The 9,579-nt window shown below is 59.8% G+C and overlaps 1 protein-coding gene across 2 annotated transcripts in view; it reads right to left on the minus strand.

Annotated features, from left to right (window-relative positions):
- CHST3 (carbohydrate sulfotransferase 3) overlaps nt 1-5,724 on the minus strand; it is a 33,035-nt gene extending 27,311 nt beyond the window's left edge. Inside the window, exon 1 of one of the 2 annotated variants that reach the window (XM_079793371.1) lies at nt 5,402-5,724. The gene's annotated coding sequence lies outside the window, so the exon portion shown is untranslated. Of the gene's footprint in view, nt 1-1,535; nt 1,690-5,401 lie in introns of those variants that run through there. The other variant, XM_079793372.1, reaches the window with a different exon arrangement.
- Between the last annotated feature and the right edge of the window lie 3,855 nt (nt 5,725-9,579).

The following is a 9,579-nucleotide window of genomic DNA, read 5'->3' on the forward strand; positions in this document are numbered from 1 at the left end:
CGTGTCTGTCTGAACCCTGCGGCAATGGGGCTTCTCCGGAGGACAGCTGGCACCCCTCCCCCCTCCACACCCCGCCTCCCCCCGCCTGCCTGCCCACGTCGGAGCTGTGAAATTCTTTGCTATCTGAGGAAATATTGTTTTCAAAATATTTCCTCAGATAGCGCTGCTTTAGCTCAGACACTTTAGCACTTTCCAGAACCCTGCAGATGGCGAGGCGGCTGAAAGGAAGGGGGGAGAAGAGGGAAGCGCGGGCGAGGCCCGGGGCCAAATGTCTCAGGTAGCCGTGTGGGCTCGCAGGCACAGGCCTGCGCGGGGCACGTGTGCACAGGCATGCCCACACACAGGCCGATGGAACGCAGGGCAGCGTTTGAGGGGGAGGGGGCGGCTGGGAACCGGCTAAGCTGGGGAGCCTTCTTAGAAAACAACTTTCATCAGAAACCTACCTCTCACTGTGTGCCGGCAAAGTTCTAAGCTCCTCCCAGATATTAATTCACCTGTAGCCCTAGGACCTATGACTTATTACCATACCCCCTCCCACCAAGTAGGAAACTTAGGCCCAGAGAGGTTAAGTAACTTACCCAAGGTTACACAGCTACGAAGCAGCCCTGCGGGCATTCTGGCTTGAGCATATGTGCTCCAAGTCATTACATAATTTGTGCTGTGGAATGAGGGTTCCGTGTGTGTGTGTGTGTGTGTGTGTGTGTGTGTGTATTCTTGTGCCTACAAAAGCTGTTTCAGTGTGTAATGTGCCTGGTTGTTTATAGAAAATATTAGTGTGTGTGTTGGGGGGGGGGGCGGGGGGTATATCTGAATGTATGTATTTCACCCCATGACAATGTGTGTGATGGCCTGTGAGTATGTGGGTGTGCAGCCTCTCTCCCACCAAGGCTGCAACTATGGGGCTCACTCCCCTCAAGTTCCCTCACAGCAGCCTGGCAGCAGCAGCAGCACAAAGGGACTCCCCGCCCGGAGGCAGCACCCAGCGCCTCCCGGCAGCGCCCGCTCCCCAGATCCAGCGGTTTCAGCTGGGCTTAGCCACATCCCATGGGAAGGCCCCTCAGCCACTCCCTGGGTCTGAGGGGGCCCTCAGCTGCCACCCCGCCAGGGAACTGCCCCACCCCAGAGCCCTGGTTCACTGGGAGCTGGGTTCTGGAGTGGGTCCGTGGAATTAATTGAAGCTGTTAAGATATCACAAATTTGCTTCCTATTCCACAGCCACAGCACCAGCACCCACGCTGACAGACCTAAGCTAATATGACTTGGGTCAAAAGCAAAGAACCCGACATGCTAGGTAGTCCGGGAAGCCCCACAAGGTCAACGTATGGGTTTTGAGGGTTTCTTCACACGCAAGCCCCACCTTGGAGGGACACAACAAGGAAAATTAGCTTGGGTCCAGTGACTCTAATTTAAGACCCAGAGCTTCCTCAGATGTCACAAAACTTGAAAAAGCCCCCACCATTCTCCATCATCAAAGTCAAACCCGCCAACCTAGAGCGCACCTCGGCCGGGCTGAGCAGGGGGGCTGGGAGACTTACTCAGACGAAGCAGGCAGAGCTGCGGCACCCCGTCTGTCTTCTCTCCAAGGCTCCTCCGCCCAGCGCCCGCAGAACCAGGACTCCGCTGGCGCTGGCGGGTGTGCTCCCTGACTTTTCAGGCTCCCAGAGTCGAGGAGGAGGGGCTGGACTGGGAGGGGCAGGAGGAGGGAGCTGGAGAGGCGGCCAGGGAGCCAGGTGTAAGCAGGGGAGGGGAGGCCACAGCAGCTCCCGGCTGGCCTCTGCGATGGTGTTTACTCGTGGCAGCCAGGAGAGGCTGAGCTGGGCCCTGGCTTATTTATTTTCCACACTTTCCCTCCAAATCCTTTCCAGAGAGTCTTCGGGAACCCAGGGATACATTTCCCGGGCCCAGAAAACCCACAGTCCCTCAGCACATGCCAGCTTAGTGGGGAGAAGGCCGGGGAGGGCGAGGCATAGAGAGGAAGGGATGGGGGGTGGAGACATGAAGTTACTGCTGGTCAGGGCTCCCTGGCCTGCCTGCCCCTCCCTTCACACTGGGGGTGGGAGGGTGCAGGAGCAACCAGATTTGAGGCACTGGAGACAGGGGTCCATCTTCAAGCACAGAACTGTCCAGTCAGTCAGGGACCACCCCACGCCCGGCTGTGGCACCCACATGCTCAGGGCAGGGCGAGTAGCGTAGAGAAGAACCAGGACAAGTCTTTCTATTTAAGGCTGAAAGGAGAGCTGTCTCCTCTCCTCCTGTGTGACCTCATGAAGGGCAGAGACCTCTCTGAATGCTCCCTCTGACTAAGATCTCCCTCAGCGGGGGCTCAGCCTGTCCCTGGCCTTCACCTAGTATTGGTCATCGTCCCAAGTACTTGCATGTGTCAGGCACTGGGACGGAGCCAGGGGTTCCCGTCCCTCGGGTGGGGCAGCTTCTCCCACACCCAGTCTTCCAACTTCCATCCTGGACAGAGGTCCACTCCGCAAGGGCGCGGGGAGAGGGACTTGGGCACTGGGAAGGCTCTCGGAACGCACCCAGGTGGCCTTCCAGGGGCCTGGGCCGGGCTCCCGGCTTAAGGTGCCAGCTTTTCCCACACTGTGCAAACTGGCACTGGAGGCTTTTGGGCAGAACAATGAGGACCCTGTCCCAGCAGGGTCATCCCGCTCAGCCCTCCGGGCATAGAATACAACCAGACTGAACACACGGCCGCCCCCAAAGGCTGTGTGGCCGGCAGTTCGCTAGCGCTGGGATCTTGGACACCCACGGCACCGCTCAGAGCCCCGTTTCCTCTCTGCTAAGTGGAGACAGGAACCGCAGTCCCTCTGAGGGGTCTGTGTGAGAAAGCATCAACTGGGGACCAGGCGAGCCTCCTACACCCCACCTCCTACCCCCGCTGCCCGGGCTCTCCCGAGGATCGGACACCACAGAGGAGCCCAGCTCTCCGGGCACCGGGTGGGGGTGAGGCCAGCCATGACGTGTCCCTTTACCTTTACCGCGTGAGTGACGGCAGGCCGTGGCCGTGAGGGCGGGTTTCCCTGTGGACTGGCTTTCTGTCCTAGCGAGGGAAAGGAATGTCAGAATCCGTTTGAGCATGTTCACCTGGCGGGTTTCCCAAACCCAAACTTGTGACGTGTGGCAGCTTTGTCCCCACGTGTCAGATAAGCTACGAATCACCTCTCGCTGGAATTACCGCAACATCTCCCTGAAATCACTCCTAAGCGCCCCCCCCCCCCCCCCCCCCCGCTTTTTCCTGACTCCAGCTCCACAGGGAACGCTCCAGCAGCCTGGTGCCACGGCCTTTGATTCCCGTGGCCCACGGAGCAGCCCAGCGGGCAGAGTGTGTGGAAAGAGGACTGCAGGCAGAGACCCCAGGCCGTGCTAGTCCGGATCCCTGTTGCTTCCTTGCTGCCACGGAGAGCCAGTGGGGACTTAGAAACGGCCCGGCGTGAGGGAGAGCGCCTGGGTCAGCGTCAGACTGCCTTGGTTCAGATGCTGGCTCTGTCCCTCACCAGGTGTGTGACCTTGAACAAGTTACACTGTTTAACTTTCCTGAGCCTCAGCCTCCGAGTCTCTAAGGTGGTGATAAATGCTAACCTCATAGGGTGCACTTAGTGAGACAGTGTACGTAGAGCCCTTGATTCCCAGAGGACATCATGAAGGGGGAAGGGTGACATTGGGAAGGGTCTGGCTGCAGCGTCCCACCTGGCATTTGGGGTGGCCAAGCCCGGATCACTCCTCTGATCTGGGGCCAACGTCCTGGGTGCTGCCCCCGTATTTTGCTAATTTCAGCATGAAGACCATTTAGAAGCTTGAACTGCACACTGAACCTAGTCACAAAGGGCCGGGGGCCGGGGAGGGGGGGGGGCAGTGACACCCTTCTTCACAATTACATGGCCCCGAGTCCTTGCACACTCTCAGCCCCGTGCCAGGGAGGAATCATTCCCAAGCCCGCCTGCAATCACAGTTCCAAGAACATGAGATGTTGTTGCTCTTCGGGGCCATTCATGCCAGCTGGCACAGAGGCACCCACTGAGTGCTCAGTGTGGGGACACAGACCGCCCCTCCACCTGCTGCCACACTCAGCCGGCCCCTGCGGGGAGACCCTTCACAAGCCCCGTCTCCAGCAGCCCCAGCCCACAGAGCCCTGGGGGGAAGCGCCGCCCCGCAGCTGAGCAGCTGCAGAAATGAAGACTCCTGCTGCCCCTCAGGGGAGCAGATGCCAATGATGAAACTCCACTCCCGATGCCAGCCCCCAGGGCACCATGGAACGAGCTCTGGGAGCCCCTTCCCCAGACAGAGCAGGCAGGGCGCCCTGGAACCTCTGCGGACCCCTCCTCTGCAGGAAGCCCCAGCCCAGCCCGGCCGCGGCCCCCAGGCGTGGCTCCTAGTGCGCCCTTAGGAGACCCTGTTGCTGTCATTCTTTGTCAGCTACTTACTGAGTGCCCACGGCGTGCCAGGCACCGTGCTCGGCCCAGGGCAGTCCTTGCAACACCCCGGGGCCTCGGGACACCGACAGCACAGCTCCAGGTGCAATGAACAGAAAGAAGGCTGCTGGTTTCTCCTGGACCTTGGAATCTTCCCTAACCCCGCTGGGTTTTGCACAGCCACACGGAGGCCTGGAATCCCTCAGTCGTCCCCGGAGGAAAGGCCCTCCGAGGAAGCACATCCGCCGGGGGAAGAGGGGCCAGAGCGCCCCTCGCAGGCCCTGTCACCGCCGCCGCCCGGCGGCCCCGCTCAGCACCGGCCTGGCAGGCTTTCCGCTCGGCGCACAGACCCAGCAGCCAGGTCCGAGTTATGAATCACTCGCTCCTTCCCCTGGCCTCGCCTCCGGAAGGGCTGCGCACACCCAGACACATCACCCCGACGCCAAGCTCGCTGCCGCTGAGCCCCGAGAACGCACCGGGACGTCTGATTTCCCCTCCCCACTTCTGGGCCTCCGGGTCCTGGCCACGGCTTTTCAAAGACAAGACAGTCCTTCCCATGCCCCGTCGCTTTGGGGGGACTTCTCAGTGGGGGGCTGCAGACAAAGACCGTGGCGTTGTTTAGGGGCAGGAGGAGGACACGCCAGGTCCGAGGATCCAAGCCGCCGCTCCCGGGATTGTACACGAGGGTCTGCGCCCTGTGCCCGGTCGGCGTGGCGCCGCTCAGAGCGTGTGCGCGGTGATGTGGGCTGAGTGATGGGCTGTGGGTACCTGGCAGCTGTGAGTCGGGGTGCAGCGAGCCTGGAGAATGTGGGTGCCTGCGTGGAGTTTTCCCCGAGCCGGGAGCGCCCTCTCCCACCCCGCGTTTCGCCCCCTCTTCCTCCAAAGTTTGGCGCGCGCGCCCGGACGGGGAAGGTAGGGGGCGCGCGGCCGGCGGCCTCCCCGGGCCCGGAGGCGGTTCCGGGACTCAGGGTCCTACTTACCGCGGCCGCTGAGCCTCCTCCGGCGGGGGCGGACCCCACTCTCCGCGGCTGGGGTCGGGCGCCGGCAGCATCCGCTCGCAACTTTGTCCCGGTCTCAGCGGAACCAGCTCCCTCGGGGCCCGGCTCTGCGCCCTCCCCGGGGAAGGCGGCGGGGAGCGAAGGAGGGCGGTGCGGCCCGGCTCCGCGGGTTCGCACGCCGGGCGATGAGAGGCGCCAGGCGGGCGCCGTCCTGCCCACCGAGGGAGCGAGTGATCGGGGCTGCCTAGCGTCCTCCCCGCCCGGCCCGAGCGGGCGAGCGGCTAGCGGCGGCGAATTCCTGAACCGCGTCCAAGGCGCCCGGGAGCCCCCCCCCCCTCCCCTCCTCCTCTTCCTCACCCCACCCAGCTCCCACCCCTGCGAGCCGACAACTTGGGAGCCGTTGGCGAACTTGGCGCAGCTCGGGCTGGGGCTGCGTGCCGGCCGGGCCTCGGGTGGAAGAAGGAGGGGAGAGGGAGGAGCTGACTGGGGAGGGGTCCGCCCCCGCCCCCGGGGAGCCTTGCTCTCCGGGACCCCTCTAAGGGCCTTTGTTCCGGCGCTGCCCCTCGGCCCGCCCCTCCCGGGGGACTCGCTTGGGGCCGCTTGGATCCCCACCCCCTCCCGGAGAGGCTGGGAGGAGCTCCCGGGCCGGGGTGGGTGGGTGGGTGGGTGGGGGAGAGGCGGCGTGGAGATCTCATGGCTTGCCTCCTCGGAGAGACCCCTCTGCCTGCGCGGGCTCTCCACCATCTCTGCGCAGGAGGGTCAAATGACGGCCCCCCAGGCTCCCAAACACACCCCCTCTCTGACCCAGGGAAGTGAGAAGTGGTGCCTTCGGGCCAGCTGGGGCCCCCTCGCGTAATCTTCAGAGCCTGGGGCAGCTGGCGCCTCCCGCTGGGGGCTGCTGGAGGGGTGAGGCCCCAGTGCCCAGCTGGCAGCGCCAGCTCTGGGGCCCACGGCTGGCTTCACCAGGAGCGTGGTAAAGGGCTGGGAACTGGGACACAAACCTAGCCTCCCTCCTACTTGTCTGAACCCTGGCGATGCCCGTGCCTCCCAGGCTTTGATTCCTGCAGATGAGGCTTTTCTCCTGAGTCCTACCAACACTTAGGACATGAGCTAATAATTCAGGCCCCTCTAAGGCCAGTGATCCTGCCATTTGATTGGATTTAGACACAATAAGCCACTTCCTGTAGAGGAGAAGTAAGAACATCCAAAAAAGCAGAAACCTCAACATATGTACTTGGCCTCCCCTCATTCTCAACATTCGTTGATGAGAAACCCAAATAGAATTGAGCATGACCCCAGCCTTCGCAGGAGCAGGTCCTCACAGGGGCTGAAGTCAGAGGACCCTGTTCCTTATCTGGGCCCACAGGCTGTGGGCTGGAGGGCAGGTGGTCACGTGCTCCAGGCTGTGCATGTCAGTTCTATGACGGACAGTTCCGTGACTTGCTATAGGGGACCAGAGATTTGGTGAGAACTCAGACCACAGCTCACCTCCTAAATAAGCTCCCTGAACCCCTCTCTCCAGATCTCCTGGCTGCCCTCAGGCCCTATGGAAGGGGGCAGGCCTCCGCCCTGGAGTCAGCCTGCATGCTTTCCAACCGGATTTCAGAGCAGGTATGTTGCCCAGCCCCAGGGGCACCAGGCACATGGAATGCGATGTGACTTCTGGCCCCTGGATTGTGCAGAGCTGCAGCCTTATTCCTGGAGCTGAAGGCCCCAGGCCTGAGCTTACGAGATGAATGCAGTTCTTCAGGTAGACAGGAATAGAAGGTAGAGGTGGGACAGGGCTTTCTAGGCGAAGGGATGAGTAATGGAAAGAATGAAAGGGTATTCATTCTCCCAGCTTCAGGCTGGCCTAACAGCCAAGACTTGGGCCTACAGTAAGAATATCTTGGGCGCCAATGAGAGGTATAGGGTAAAGGTCTGATCCAAGACACTGGGAATTTTCATCCTAAAATAGTTTCTAGGTTCAACTTCTTCCCAAAATTGCTCTGCCAAGAGAATTGGTCTCCGTTTTGTTTTCTTTCGTTTTTACCCTGTTTGAAAAATTAAAAGAACTTTCCAGACCAGAGGCAGAATTGCAGACACACTGAAATGTGTAGGGTCATGATTTCTGCCACTTCCTCTCAAATGGTGTAGAAATAATAGTAATAGTATTTAATATAAATATCATATGACATATATATTATAGGGAAGGAGAGTTTCACTTACCTGCTGTGTAACAAACTACAGCAAAACTTAATGACTTAAAACAACAAAAATGTATTGCTTCTGATAAATCGGACGGGGTGGATCTGGAGGGTTCCCTGGCTCCTTGAGGCATCAGCTGAGGCCACTCCGCGTTCCGCTGGCAGCGGGGCGGGGCTGGGAAGTCCAAGAGGGCTGCACTCCTCAGCATGTCCCCTGCCTCCCCATGTGGCTCGCTTGGGCTTCCTCACAGCCCAAGTGGTGGTTTAGAGGAGACAGACTTCACACACAGCTCCTGAGAGGGAAGTGTGAGCTCCCTGTTTCAGGCAGCCCAGCTGCATGGGGGGCCAGGGCATTGCTGGGCAATCCTTGGGGTCTGGGGCAAATCCCCTTCTCTGGTCCAGGAAGACCTACTTGGCAGTGACTCCGGGAAGAATCCTGGGGGCAAAGACAAGGGAAGAGGAGGACTAGAAAGAGGTTCCCTCAGCTGGAGTTCAAGGGCCCAGAGGCTGAAGAGTGGAGGAAACTCCTCCTTCTCCCCACTGCCCACCCCTCTCAGCTTCCTCTGCCGCCTGAGCATTTTAACCTCAGAGCTCACTTGAAGACGTCAGGGGTAGAGAGGGAGGAAGGAGAGTGTCACTGAGCACAGAGTACAGGAGCTTTGCCCACCTTCTTTCACGGAATCCTCACACGACAGCCCTACCAAGAAACCATTATTGTCCCCTTTGGAAAGAGGAGCTAACAGACGTCTCAGGAGGGACGGCGACTCGAGCAGACTACAAAGGTATTGAATCAAGGAATTTATTCGTTTCTTTACTTAACAAACATTTTTTGGCCCAGGACTGTGCTGGGCTTGGGAACACAAGGATGAATGATGTCCTTGGTCAACTATTGCTGCAACAACGCTGCAAAACAGACATCCTCCCAGTGCCAGCATCCTACACAACCAGTGTCTATTCTCCTCATTCACAGGCCGGGCGGTCAGCAGGGAGTCTGTGTGGGCCTCAGGGTCGCTGGGTTTGCATCCAGCCTCGGGGTTGGGGTGAGGTCTGCTCTTCACATCCCCACGTTCTGTTTGGACCAGTGGCTACTCGGGACACAGTCTTCTCAAGGGAGTACAAGGGACAAGTCAAACCAGCCAAGTGCATTTAAAGCCTCTGCTGACGTCACTGGCCAAAGCGAATCCCATGCCCAAGCCCGAAGTCAGTAAGGCAGAGAAGTCTACGCTACGTCTACCTGTGCTTGGTGATGGCACAGGTAACGGACTCTGTGACAAGGGCAATGAAGAGTTGAGAGCAGGATCCCATCTGCCACGGGATGAGGCACAGGCCTGGCCCTCAGGGACCACCCAGTCTGTGTGTGTGTGCGGGGGGGGGGGGGGGGGGGGGAGGGGAGACACACTCACAACAACACAAGTACAATGCAGTGAAGTGAATGCAGTGAGGTGACTGCAGCGAGGAGGCGTGGTGAGTGCAGTGAGGTGGTGTAGGTGAGGTGAGTGCAGTGAGGTGAATGCAGTGAGGTGAGTGCAGTGAGGTGAATGCAGTGAGATGGGTGCAGTGAGGTGAATGCAGTGAGGTGAGTGCTGTGAGGAGGCATAGATGAGGTGAGTGCAGTGAGGTGAGTGCAGTGAGGTGAATGCAGTGAGGTGAGTGCAGTGAGGTGAATGCAGTGAGGTGAGTGCAGTGAGGTGAATGCAGTGAGGTGAGTGCAGTGAGGTGAGTGAAGTGAGGTGAATGCAGTGAGGTGAGTGCAGTGAGGTGAGTGCAGTGAGGTGAGTGCAGTGAGGTGAATGCAGTGAGGTGGGTTCAGTGAGGTGGGTGCAGTGAGGTGAGTGCAGTGAGGTGAGTGCAGTGAGGTGAGTGCAGTGAGGAGGCATATGTGAGGTGAGTGCAGTGAGGAGGCATAGGTGGGGCATGGGAGTGTGTGTGTGTGCACATGCTCACTGCGGGAGCATGGAGGTGGACCCTGCAGAC

The sequence above is a fragment of the Cnephaeus nilssonii genome, assembly GCF_951640355.1.
Source record: "Cnephaeus nilssonii genome assembly, chromosome: 16".
NCBI classification, from domain to species: Eukaryota; Metazoa; Chordata; class Mammalia; order Chiroptera; family Vespertilionidae; genus Cnephaeus; species Cnephaeus nilssonii.